At 42.6% G+C, this 12,786-nt stretch overlaps 1 long non-coding RNA gene and 1 pseudogene across 1 annotated transcript; one reads left to right on the forward strand and one right to left on the reverse strand.

Annotated features, from left to right (window-relative positions):
• The first annotated feature begins 7 nt into the window (after window positions 1–7).
• LOC139775599 (uncharacterized) lies at window positions 8–8,238 on the forward strand. Its single transcript, XR_011718879.1, has 5 exons — window positions 8–803; window positions 1,076–1,126; window positions 6,521–6,626; window positions 6,726–6,850; window positions 7,113–8,238. It is a non-coding gene; the product is annotated as an uncharacterized lncRNA (long non-coding RNA).
• On the reverse strand, window positions 7,850–11,653 carry LOC139775591 (uncharacterized; annotated as a pseudogene).
• Window positions 11,654–12,786: the final 1,133 nt, after the last annotated feature.

A 12,786-nucleotide genomic window follows, 5' to 3' on the forward strand; every position in this document is an offset into this window, starting at 1 on the left:
CATATCTCGAATCGTGTCGTGCTTTGAACGTGCTGTGTGCTGTGCCGGAATTGTCGTGCGATTATCCCCGATTCTTTTCGAAGAGCGGAAAGAGGGCCGAGTGACAACGTGAAATCGTATCGTGATTCAAGTAAATGATTCAAGTAAATAGCACGCTGTGATACAACGATACAACGCTCGTTCGTGAATATTTCTTATTTTTGTGACTCGTGTATTTCGTGCCGCGTATAATCGCGACTCCTTATCGTGCAAAGCATGCATTAATAGTACTTACCTTCGCGAGATTTACGTGCTCGATACCGCGGCGTAATGTGCATACGATATTCAATCTTAATTGTGGTTTTGTTTAATCAATCTATGTTACCTGTTTTTATATTACTACAGAGTAAAGTACTTCCTTCCCATGGGTACGACCTTGGCGAGGTGGGAAGGCCCAGTACCCAGTACGAGGATTTTACCCAAGCAAAACTCTTGTTCTGCTTGGATAAAAATTCAAAGACGGGGAAGCTAACGTACCCTCGTCCGCCGATTTAATTGAATAAACGAACCGCAGCCGGTTCGTCGCGTTTGCTTCGGGAGTGCCGTTCAAGTATAATCGGACTAAAGGACTTTTTTAAACGGGAGTGCCGTACAGTATCGCGCGAGAAAGACTTTTAATGAAATTAGTCCGCGCGCGATTGTAGTTTATTATCCGCGAGTGTTTCTCGCGAGTGTCCTGTGCGCGATGAGAGGAGGAAGCCTGACGTCCTGAGAGGAGGAGGAGGTCTGAGAGAGACATCGGGCCCCGGCGGAGCAACCTTGGGGTAAGTATCATCTTTTATCTGCATAAAATTAATAGTTTTTCCTCATTTATTCGGAGTTTTATTTCGATAAGCTAAAACTAATTAGAAAAAAAGAAATTATTTAAAATTTTATAAAAATTTATTTTTGTAAATATTTTTTCCGGAAAATAGATAATTATATCAGTGAATCTAATTGAAAGACGAATTTAGATGCGCGTAAAATTATGTGTATTTTTTGAAACATTTATCATTTTCAGCGCCTCTTTAATTTATATCTTTCGTTTTTGTTACAGTATCATCGTAGTTACGTGGCCGAATTACTCCGCCCGTTGCGCATCGGATCGGTGAGTGACGAATTTTTTACAATAGTATGGGGTAACGAATTTGTGAGACCTATATTAGATATATTTATGTATTGTATCCACATAATAGTACTATAGATAAATGCGACTTCTTACAAATTCGTTGCTCTAAAATGGATAGACTAGATCAGACTAGGCTAAATAATTAATCCTGGAGCATCATCATTATTTATCGATTTATTGTGCTTACGGGAGAATGCATCCATAAGCACATACGTTATGTCGATGCATTATTTATTAATGCATCTAATGTTATTTGTATCGCAGAACATGCGAAGTATACCAGTCGCCTGAAATTTATAGGCAATTATTTAAATTTGGCAAATATACACGGAGAAAAAAATAATGTTGTATCAACAGCCTGAGTCTAATTGGAAATAATCTTGTTAATTCAATACATTATGCTTTTGTTTTAATGAAATAAAACAAGATTATTTCCAATTAGACTAATGCTGTTGATACAACATTATTTTTTCTCTGTGTATATTTTATTGAGGACGAGCATGGCCTAGTAGACAGCGCACTGGTCTATTGAGCCAAAGGTCCCGGGTTCGATTCCCGGTAGAGCTAGAAAAATTATATTCGCTCGTTCTCCTCTTCCGGGAAGATATAATCACGACGATTTTTATTAGAACGCGATTAACATAAAATTCTTTCATTTCTTGATAATATAATTCTGTTTTACTTTCCATTGCTGCTGTGTATTAATTCTTGGACGAATACATTAATTACGCGTATCATTGTAAAATTAAAAGCAAAATTAAGTCACTTAATTAAGATTTTATTAACGATCCAACGTAGTTGTTTATTTTTTTCCGATATGATTAACGCGCGCTTATTAACGATCGCAACGATTCGTAATCAACCGCAACATTATAATCATCTACCGGCGCTGTGACACGCGGCGCGACCTCCCCCCCTGCTCGCTCGACCGTATAAATCGGCGCGTTGTCTACCGGCGGCAGTGACACGCGGCGCGACCTCCCCCCCTGCTCGCTCGACCGTATAAATCGGCGCGTTGTCTACCGGCGGCAGTGACACGCGGCGCGACCTCCCCCCCTGCTCGCTCGACCGTATAAATAGGCGCGTTGTCTACCGGCGGCAGTGACACGCGGCGCGACTTCCCCCCTTGCTCGCTCGACGCGGTGTTACGGTCACTCGTGGTGGTTTTAGCCGGTAGGCTGCGGGGAAATGGCGGAACTTTAATGTTCTGCTCTCTGCAGAATCCGGCACTCATGACATTACGCTCGAAAAAATTAAGCGTGTAAAAAATCTTGTCTATAAACGACGTCACGCTTATAAAGTTAAGCGTGTAAAAAATCTTGTCTATGAATGACATCACGCTTATAAAGTTAAGCGTGTAAAAAATCTTGTCTGCAAAAGACATCACGCTTGAAAAAAATTAAGCGTGTAAAAAATTTTGTCTGCTAAAGACATCACGCTGATAAAGTTAAGCGTGTAATAAATCTTCCCTCCAGGGGGTGGGGGGAGTCCTCCCGGACCCTTTAGAGGCACGGGGGAGCCCTCCACTACGGGTTTTGCGCACCCGGAGTACCCGAGCACACCAGTACCGCAATCTACGGCAGCCCTACGGGTCTGTCGTGGACCGGGGAGTCCTTTTAAGGACTCGCGAGGTAAGCGGCCTCTATAAAAAGTCCGCTCGGCTGGTCGGAGCCGTGAGGGAGGAGCTTAGGCTCTCCTAACCGACCTAAGGGAAGGAAAACCCTGACAGAAAACCGGGGGTCCGGCTGCCCTGCTTAGGAGTCTGTCGTTGGCTTCGGCCACCCAGACTCCCGCGTCGCGTTGTCTGCGGAACGACACCACGCTTAGAACGTTAAGCGTGTAAGAAATCGCGTCGCGTTGTCTGCGGAACGACACCACGCTTTTCTCAGTAGTGAGCGTGTAATAAGTAAATCCTCCTAAGGGTCTGCCTTCGGCGACATCACGCTTTTCTCCAGTAGTGAGCGTGTAATAAGTAAATCCTCCTCCTGTCTGCCTTCGGCGACATCACGCTTTTCTACAGTAGTGAGCGTGTAAAAAGTAAATCCTCCTCCTGTCTGCCTTCGGCGACATCACGCTTTTCTCCAGTAGTGAGCGTGTAATAAGTAAATCCTCCTCCTGTCTGCCTTCGGCGACATCACGCTTTTCTCCAGTAGTGAGCGTGTAATAAGTAAATCCTCCTCCTGTCTGCCTTCGGCGACATCACGCTTTTCTCCAGTAGTGAGCGTGTAAAAAGTAAATCCTCCTCCTGTCTGCCTTCGGCGACATCACGCTTTTCTCCAGTAGTGAGCGTGTAATAAGTAAATCCTCCTCCTGTCTGCCTTCGGCGACATCACGCTTTTCTCCAGTAGTGAGCGTGTAAAAAGTAAATCCTCCTCCTGTCTGCCTTCGGCGACATCACGCTTTTCTCCAGTAGTGAGCGTGTAATAAGTAAATCCTCCTCCTGTCTGCCTTCGGCGACATCACGCTTTTCTCCAGTAGTGAGCGTGTAAAAAGTAAATCCTCCTCCTGTCTGCCTTCGGCGACATCACGCTTTTCTCCAGTAGTGAGCGTGTAATAAGTAAATCCTCCTAAGGGTCTGCCTTCGGCGACATCACGCTTTTCTCCAGTAGTGAGCGTGTAAAAAGTAAATCCTCCTCCTGTCTGCCTTCGGCGACATCACGCTTTTCTCCAGTAGTGAGCGTGTAATAAGTAAATCCTCCTCCTGTCTGCCTTCGGCGACATCACGCTTTTCTCCAGTAGTGAGCGTGTAAAAAGTAAATCCTCCTCCTGTCTGCCTTCGGCGACATCACGCTTTTCTCCAGTAGTGAGCGTGTAATAAGTAAATCCTCCTCCTGTCTGCCTTCGGCGACATCACGCTTTTCTCCAGTAGTGAGCGTGTAAAAAGTAAATCCTCCTCCTGTCTGCCTTCGGCGACATCACGCTTTTCTCCAGTAGTGAGCGTGTAATAAGTAAATCCTCCTAAGGGTCTGCCTTCGGCGACATCACGCTTTTCTCCAGTAGTGAGCGTGTAATAAGTAAATCCTCCTCCTGTCTGCCTTCGGCGACATCACGCTTTTCTCCAGTAGTGAGCGTGTAAAAAGTAAATCCTCCTTCTGTCTGCCTTCGGCGACATCACGCTTTTCTCCAGTAGTGAGCGTGTAATAAGTAAATCCTCCTCCTGTCTGCCTTCGGCGACATCACGCTTTTCTCCAGTAGTGAGCGTGTAATAAGTAAATCCTCCTCCTGTCTGCCTTCGGCGACATCACGCTTTTCTCCAGTAGTGAGCGTGTAAAAAGTAAATCCTCCTCCTGTCTGCCTTCGGCGACATCACGCTTTTCTCCAGTAGTGAGCGTGTAATAAGTAAATCCTCCTCCTGTCTGCCTTCGGCGACATCACGCTTTTCTCCAGTAGTGAGCGTGTAATAAGTAAATCCTCCTCCTGTCTGCCTTCGGCGACATCACGCTTTTCTCCAGTAGTGAGCGTGTAATAAGTAAATCCTCCTCCTGTCTGCCTTCGGCGACATCACGCTTTTCTCCAGTAGTGAGCGTGTAATAAGTAAATCCTCCTCCTGTCTGCCTTCGGCGACATCACGCTTTTCTCCAGTAGTGAGCGTGTAAAAAGTAAATCCTCCTCCTGTCTGCCTTCGGCGACATCACGCTTTTCTCCAGTAGTGAGCGTGTAAAAAGTAAATCCTCCTCCTGTCTGCCTTCGGCGACATCACGCTTTTCTCCAGTAGTGAGCGTGTAATAAGTAAATCCTCCTCCTGTCTGCCTTCGGCGACATCACGCTTTTCTCCAGTAGTGAGCGTGTAAAAAGTAAATCCTCCTCCTGTCTGCCTTCGGCGACATCACGCTTTTCTCCAGTAGTGAGCGTGTAATAAGTAAATCCTCCTCCTGTCTGCCTTCGGCGACATCACGCTTTTCTCCAGTAGTGAGCGTGTAAAAAGTAAATCCTCCTCCTGTCTGCCTTCGGCGACATCACGCTTTTCTCCAGTAGTGAGCGTGTAAAAAGTAAATCCTCCTCCTGTCTGCCTTCGGCGACATCACGCTTTTCTCCAGTAGTGAGCGTGTAAAAAGTAAATCCTCCTCCTGTCTGCCTTCGGCGACATCACGCTTTTCTCCAGTAGTGAGCGTGTAATAAGTAAATCCTCCTCCTGTCTGCCTTCGGCGACATCACGCTTTTCTCCAGTAGTGAGCGTGTAAAAAGTAAATCCTCCTCCTGTCTGCCTTCGGCGACATCACGCTTTTCTCCAGTAGTGAGCGTGTAATAAGTAAATCCTCCTCCTGTCTGCCTTCGGCGACATCACGCTTTTCTCCAGTAGTGAGCGTGTAAAAAGTAAATCCTCCTCCTGTCTGCCTTCGGCGACATCACGCTTTTCTCCAGTAGTGAGCGTGTAAAAAGTAAATCCTCCTCCTGTCTGCCTTCGGCGACATCACGCTTTTCTCCAGTAGTGAGCGTGTAAAAAGTAAATCCTCCTCCTGTCTGCCTTCGGCGACATCACGCTTTTCTCCAGTAGTGAGCGTGTAAAAAGTAAATCCTCCTCCTGTCTGCCTTCGGCGACATCACGCTTTTCTCCAGTAGTGAGCGTGTAATAAGTAAATCCTCCTCCTGTCTGCCTTCGGCGACATCACGCTTTTCTCCAGTAGTGAGCGTGTAAAAAGTAAATCCTCCTCCTGTCTGCCTTCGGCGACATCACGCTTTTCTCCAGTAGTGAGCGTGTAATAAGTAAATCCTCCTCCTGTCTGCCTTCGGCGACATCACGCTTTTCTCCAGTAGTGAGCGTGTAAAAAGTAAATCCTCCTCCTGTCTGCCTTCGGCGACATCACGCTTTTCTCCAGTAGTGAGCGTGTAAAAAGTAAATCCTCCTCCTGTCTGCCTTCGGCGACATCACGCTTTTCTCCAGTAGTGAGCGTGTAATAAATAAATCCTCTGTTAGGGTCACTCGTGGTGGTTTTAGCCGGTAGGCTGCGGGGAAATGGCGGAACTTTAATGTTCTGCTCTCCGCAGAATCCGGCACTCCCCCCGCCCCGCCCCGGGGAAGGGGGGGTCTTCCCCCCGAAAGGGGGGTCACTGGTCACTCAAACCCCGGAAGAATGGAGGCACTCCCCGACCAGTGGTGCTCCCCGATCGGTGGCATAGCCACCGTGACTGGTTGCCACTGCTGACGGGTTGCCTCCAGGACGTCGTGGGGATTCCAGTGATGGAAGATTTCCACCACGTAAAAAAAAAAAAAAAAAGCTACTTAGTTAAAACGTAGGGAATAATTTTTAATTCCTTTCAGCAATTACATTTCCATTAAGCGAGAAGAGTCAAGAAACATTTCGACTATATTGCAAAAACGTTGTAAAATTAATGCAATATAGCTGAAATGCTTCTTGATTTTTCTTGCTTAAGGGATGAAGTCACACTGCATTGCCACGAGTCTCAATGTGGCTCGAGACTCCTATCTGACCCGGAGGTGGAGGTGGATTTTGCGGCCGGAACAGCCTGAAAGAAAGTGGTGAGTGTAATTGATTTTTACGTACTATGTCATTTATGTTCACAAATTTTCTAGTTCTTCTGTCTTTACTTAATCGAATCGTTCATTTGAATGTTTCAGAAAATAACGACGCAGAAGGTGATATCGGAGCAGCGAGGGAATCCTGCGTAGCTGACATTCCAAGCAGCCTGAGAGGAGGAGGAGGCCTAGGATAGGCATCGGTCATCGGCGTACCAACACTTCTGGTAAGTGTTACTTTTTATTTTTTCTAAAGATATTATAGAATCTCTCTTTTCATTTAGTTTTATTTAGTTGCTACATTAAACCGTGTTTCGAAATATAAATTAGTAAAAAGAAATAATTATAGAAAAATTTGATTCAAGCTGATTGTAACGTAGAGACCTTTTTGCGAAGAAGTAATTTAAATGTGTATTAATCTGAATAACGAATAAAATGTTCAATGCGCGTGACAATTACCTAATCGATTCGATTATTTTTATGTTACAGAGAATATCCACGCGGGAAGAAGATCAGCTTCGCATCGAGGGAACACGAGGGACATCCCGAGCAGCCTGAGAGGAGGTGGAGGCCTGGAAGAGCCATCAGCTCCTCTAGCCATCTCTCTCATCACGGTATGAAGTATCTGCGTTCCAAAATTCACTCCAACAGAATATAAATTTTTAACCTATCGGAAGCCGTGTACCAATGGCCGCGTTCAGAAAACACAACTGTTGAGTGAGCGCTCATTATGATTGGTTCTTGCACTTGGATCCGGAAAAGAACCAAAGGCAAGAACCAATCATATTAAGAATCACTGTGCGCTCACTCAACAGTTGTGTCGTGTCTGGCGTCTGCTGAACGCGGCCAATGCTACAGTATTGATACATGGCTTCCGATAGTTCGAAAATCTATTGCCGGTGTTAACATGGAAGAGAGAAAAAAAAACGAAAAGTAGAGATAAATATATCTTTACAAAATGTAAAGTAACATAAAAGTATTTCAATCTTGATCAAAATCGCTATATCGATCGATAGTTTAATGCCCGATTACAAAGCTGTTTTACCTGTTTACATCATGTCTTATATATCAAAATTGGGATACTATTTTAATGATATAATACAATATTATTACAATAATTTAACAAGTTATATAACTGCGACGAGCTCGATGTAACGTATCGATAATACCATCACAATCCCCCAATAACGATAATGCAGAAACGGCAACAGCATAACACTTATCCGTCCATTAACACTTGTCTTTATTAAAGATATAGCAGATAATTACTCTTACGCCACAATAATGCGATTATTACATTTCCAGAATTCTTCTAGCTTATAACGTCTCATAACGTGTTCATAGTAGTTCATGCTTCATCTATAAATGAATTTCTAAAACAATCTAAATTTCTAAAACGATTCTATTCAGATCGAAATCTCTTGAAAAATCTACTTGTTAACAAATAATAAATACAATGTAATATTTAAAAAATTTCTTAGTACGACCCTGATTTTACTCTGCTTTTCAATAAAGCCTCTTCATATTAGCAACTTCTATGTATACGCGTGTGCGTATATATGTGACATGTGTGTAAAAATGTTAGACAAGTTAATAAAGTGTACTTTACTTACTATTGTTTTTTTCTTAAACTCATAACTATTGTATCCCGTACGTGCGAAACATATACAATCGCTAATAAACAATAAACAATTGAGAATAACGCATGACGAATTATAAAATGGGATGTGTAAGTTGAGATAACTCCTGTTGCGGTTTTTTAAAAAAATATAAAGTTCTCCCGTGTATCATGTTAAGAGCGACTCTAATATATCGTTGCGTACTATATTCACAGCCTATATATACATCGTAACTTCCTCATCTATGTACAATCTCGATTTGATCATTCGCTAGTTGATTAATTATCGTGCAACGTTGTCTTCTTCCTTTCTTTTCACAATCGCTGTTTATCTTCATTAAACGAATTTGCCCAATATTTATTACCACACAACATTCGATAGACCTCTTCATTAGTAGTGTCGTCGAATTTGCCAATGGATATTTCTGCTTGGCGCATTACTCGTTTCCGCTCGTTCCTCACAAAACTTTTATTATAGTTTAGTGTCGTTTTTAAGAACATTGCTTCTCGTTCACGCATCACTGAAGTGTTTGTGGATTGCTTAGTGGTTTATATCCCTACAATAAACATAGTTTATATATTAGTTACTAGCCGATCGATACAAATCGATAGAAATTTGCGATCAAAAGCGGAAGAAAGTTGTCTGTCATTGAAAAAATTTCGTATTAGTCGTTCTAACCATTTCTCCCCCACCCCCCCTCCCCCATTAGACTAAATCTGCGATAAGAAAATAAAAGTTAAGCATATTAAGATTAACCAAAAGATGAAACGAAAAAAAAATAGATCATACTGCATTTAAAGGTAACGGAAAGATTAGATGGCGATAGAGGTCACATAGCTTCGCACAGCCTGTACATTTCAGTGATTCATGCTGCCATAATAGCGTACGCTTAGCCGTTTGCTGCCAGGTCTTACAGTGTTATTAAACGAGTCGCGTAAGCGTTCCGTAAACGTTTTGTACTCCATCTCTGGATTACTTTGCCCAAAATCAAAATCTGCGACTTCTATCGTGAATCTTGCTCTGCTTTGGATGTAATACGCCACGCCGAACACTATCAGCACCACAGCGACAACTGAGCAAGAGACTGGCACTATGATAACCGATAACTGCGGTTTTGTCGTAACTGTAAGAATGTTAAATGCAAATATTATTGTAATCGTGTCTATAAATTATAATAAGGAAATTTGGTAAATTTGATAAATACATCGCTAATAGAAATTTACCTTTGTAAATGTTTATCGTTAGTGGATAAATTTGCGTACTAACTTCGTTGTTCAATATGATTAATATTGTGTAGACACTGGGCTCGAGGAATAATGGACGATGGAAAAATTGCAAAAGTACAAGTGTTCCATATTGTCACACGTTTCATTTCCCGTTGCGTTATACTTGCCACGGTGAAATTGAAGACACTTGGAAAACGGACCTGACCCCTTGCAAGTCACGTTCAAAGATAGCATGTCCCATGGTTGGATCCAATTCGTACCTCCCACTGAGATATTGACACGGGAGCTAAAGACATTTATTGAAAAATTGAAAAATTATAGATTAGATTCACACATAAAAGTATATTCAGAATGATTTGTCCTCTATAATAAAATATTAATTGCATATACTAACCACGAACATGGATCTTCTTAGAAAAGTATCCATACGTTTTGTTAGGATCCGGTAGAATAAGAGATGTGTTTGAGCAAATGTACGGCAACGATATGTTGCCAGCATCTATTGTACTTGTGTCAATTGGAAGCACAGTTGGCGTAGGCTTTATCGATGGTTTTGCACTCGTAACAGGTATTGGTAATGTTACCGCTGTAACACGAGTCCCATTGGAATTTGCCGTAGTAGCATTTGGCGCGATTGTTGTCACGTTAGCAGGTACGGCCGTAGTTGTAGGTGTCAACGTGGTTGTGGTCGTTGGCAGATCGTACGAAGCGATCACTAAAGCTCCTATTTCGTGCGTTACGCCAGGACTGGTAAAATTATAAACGAAAGCGAAATCATTTGTCTGACCGTAATACTTGCAGTCGATAAACCAATACGTCGATATCGCTGTTGCCTCTTGCGTTATAAAGTCATAATCTCCCTTACGCATGCCTATCATTAGTTTCGTCTCGTTTGTAGAGGAAACGTATTCTCCTGTTATGGTTTTATTAGCCTGTTTTATCGTTACATTGCCATTGAGACATTCTGAAATTAAATGATGACAACGATAAGACGTGACATTTGAAGAAGAGAAGCAGCAAGAGAAATTTTCTCAACAAAGGTTACCAGAAATCTCGAACTCGATACGAGCACTTGCATCAAATATCCACAAAATTGAAAAGCTGAGATAGGAAACTTCTAACTCCACCATATAACTTCCAGGAATGTACCTTTGCGTGGATAACTTATGCTCCAAAATGTTGTTGTATTTGATGTATCTTTGCTCTAAAAGGTTACGCAATGTAAAAATGTAGAAATGTTTATATAAAAAATAACAATTTACAATATCAATATGAAAAAACAAGTAAACGGATCCATGAAAAGTCACAAAATTAAATAATAATATTATTAGATATTAATGTAGCTCTAAATTCAAGAATCTTTTATGCCAAAGGATAAATAAAACAACTGTGTATAACGCAATTATATATCATCGTGATTTAATTATAACCTGATATTCATGTCTCATTAACGAATCGTCAGCCCATTTGTATCTGAAAGTCCCTCTTGGTCGCTGGCCGTCCTCTCTGTACAAATCCGCTCTAAAAGTGATCGTCCCACCCAGCACAACTGGTCCATCGTGTGACAGTTTAATATAGTCCTTGGCAGTAACTGAGAAAAAAAAGCACACACATACGATTGAGAATTGAGAATTGAAAATTGAAAATACGATAACGCTACGTGTCTACGATGTCTCGCCTGTCGCAAGCAATTGACAGTTCTTAATCTATAAAGGAGAAGACTTCCTTCTCCTTTAGACTGTACAACGCGGAGGCTGACGAAGGAAGTAGACAGGAAATAAAGGAAATATCGATGTAACAGAACGTGACAGGTGACAGGTGACAGCTGACAGCTGACAGCAAGACAAGAACGGGAAACGTGTTCTACAATAGGCGATGTTTGGCGTGACTCTGGTATAAGCAACCAAAGGGTACCAAACTGCACCAGAACCAATAGAAACCACCGATAGCGCAACTTTGGTATATGTACCAAACCATACCAAATGATCGCCAAAAATCGCCTAATGTGGCGTAATCAAGCACGCGTTATCACCTTGGAAGAAACACCAAACGCTCCAAACAAGATGGCAATAAAAACGCGCAGTTTGCATTCTGTACGTTATTACTATTATCGCGGCGCGTATCACATTTGCGATCGCTTTCAGACTACTTTCATCGAGACATTCATCGAGAAAACACTGACGATAATCTCTCGCTGATGCTCATTGCTCCACTCATGCTCACTGAGGACACTGAGTCGCCGTCATCGCCAATCGCCATTCGCCATATTTATTCGCCATTTTGCCCAGGGATTCCAGGGAATCCAGGGATCACCAGTTCGCCACTGTCACAACCTTCGCCAACTAGCGGCATCTATGATCTGTCCCTTGGATCCGTGGACGGCGTGGACACGGTAACAAGCAACAAGCGGTAAAGAGATCGATAACGATGGAAATTGACTCGATGAATAAAAGTTTTATCCTAATATATATATATAAATACACACGTCACGCGGCATTCTTCGATTATCCCGGATTATCCTCGAGTCCTCGAGTATCCTGATTATCCAATGGTCCACGACTTCTATATCCAAGTGGATATAACCAATATAAAATAATTACGATTTTACCAACAAATCGAAATATATATGTGAAAATCTATAATGACTGTCCCAGCGTTCCGTAACGCGAATATGCGCGCATTTATCTATAGTATACGTAACGTTTACTATAGAAAATGCGCGCATATGCGCGTTACGGAACGTGGCAAAGCAAGTCATTCAAGTCACATGGACATCAGTGATGTATGTATGTATGACACCTGTTGAAAATTAGTATCTAATATCTGCTCTAATTCATCTCGAGATATAATTGAAAGCGCAGGCAGATAATTGGATTACGATTTACGATCATGTTAGGAAAGCTTGCCTTCGAACTCTTACCGATTACTCGTCGTTGCAGACCGCGACGGAATTAAAATTCGTCAAACAAGTTGAAGCGCAACGTTAAACACGAATAGGAACGTCATCCATTTTACGTGCCGAAGTGAACGTGAACGGCGCGTTACACGTGGACGAGGAACTGCGGGAAATTTTGGTTTCAAGGACACCAAGATCAGCAAACTGGATTAGAGGTTACAAAGCGCAGTCTCCTTTCTACTTTCTTCTTGACAGAAATGTATAAATGACAAAAAGTATTTGCAGAACAAAGCACGTGCGCTGGCGCAGATATACCGAGAGCAACAAGGATAATCGCCGACGGATTTTACGCACGTTAGCTTCGCGGTATGCCGTACAACACGACGATATATGCAAGTGGCCAAGAGATTGGTCTGCACCGA

This window comes from Temnothorax nylanderi, unplaced genomic scaffold (genome assembly GCF_030848795.1).
Source record: "Temnothorax nylanderi isolate EJ_2023f unplaced genomic scaffold, tnyl_v1.0 TNYL_tig0101_pilon, whole genome shotgun sequence".
Classification (NCBI taxonomy): Eukaryota; Metazoa; Arthropoda; class Insecta; order Hymenoptera; family Formicidae; genus Temnothorax; species Temnothorax nylanderi.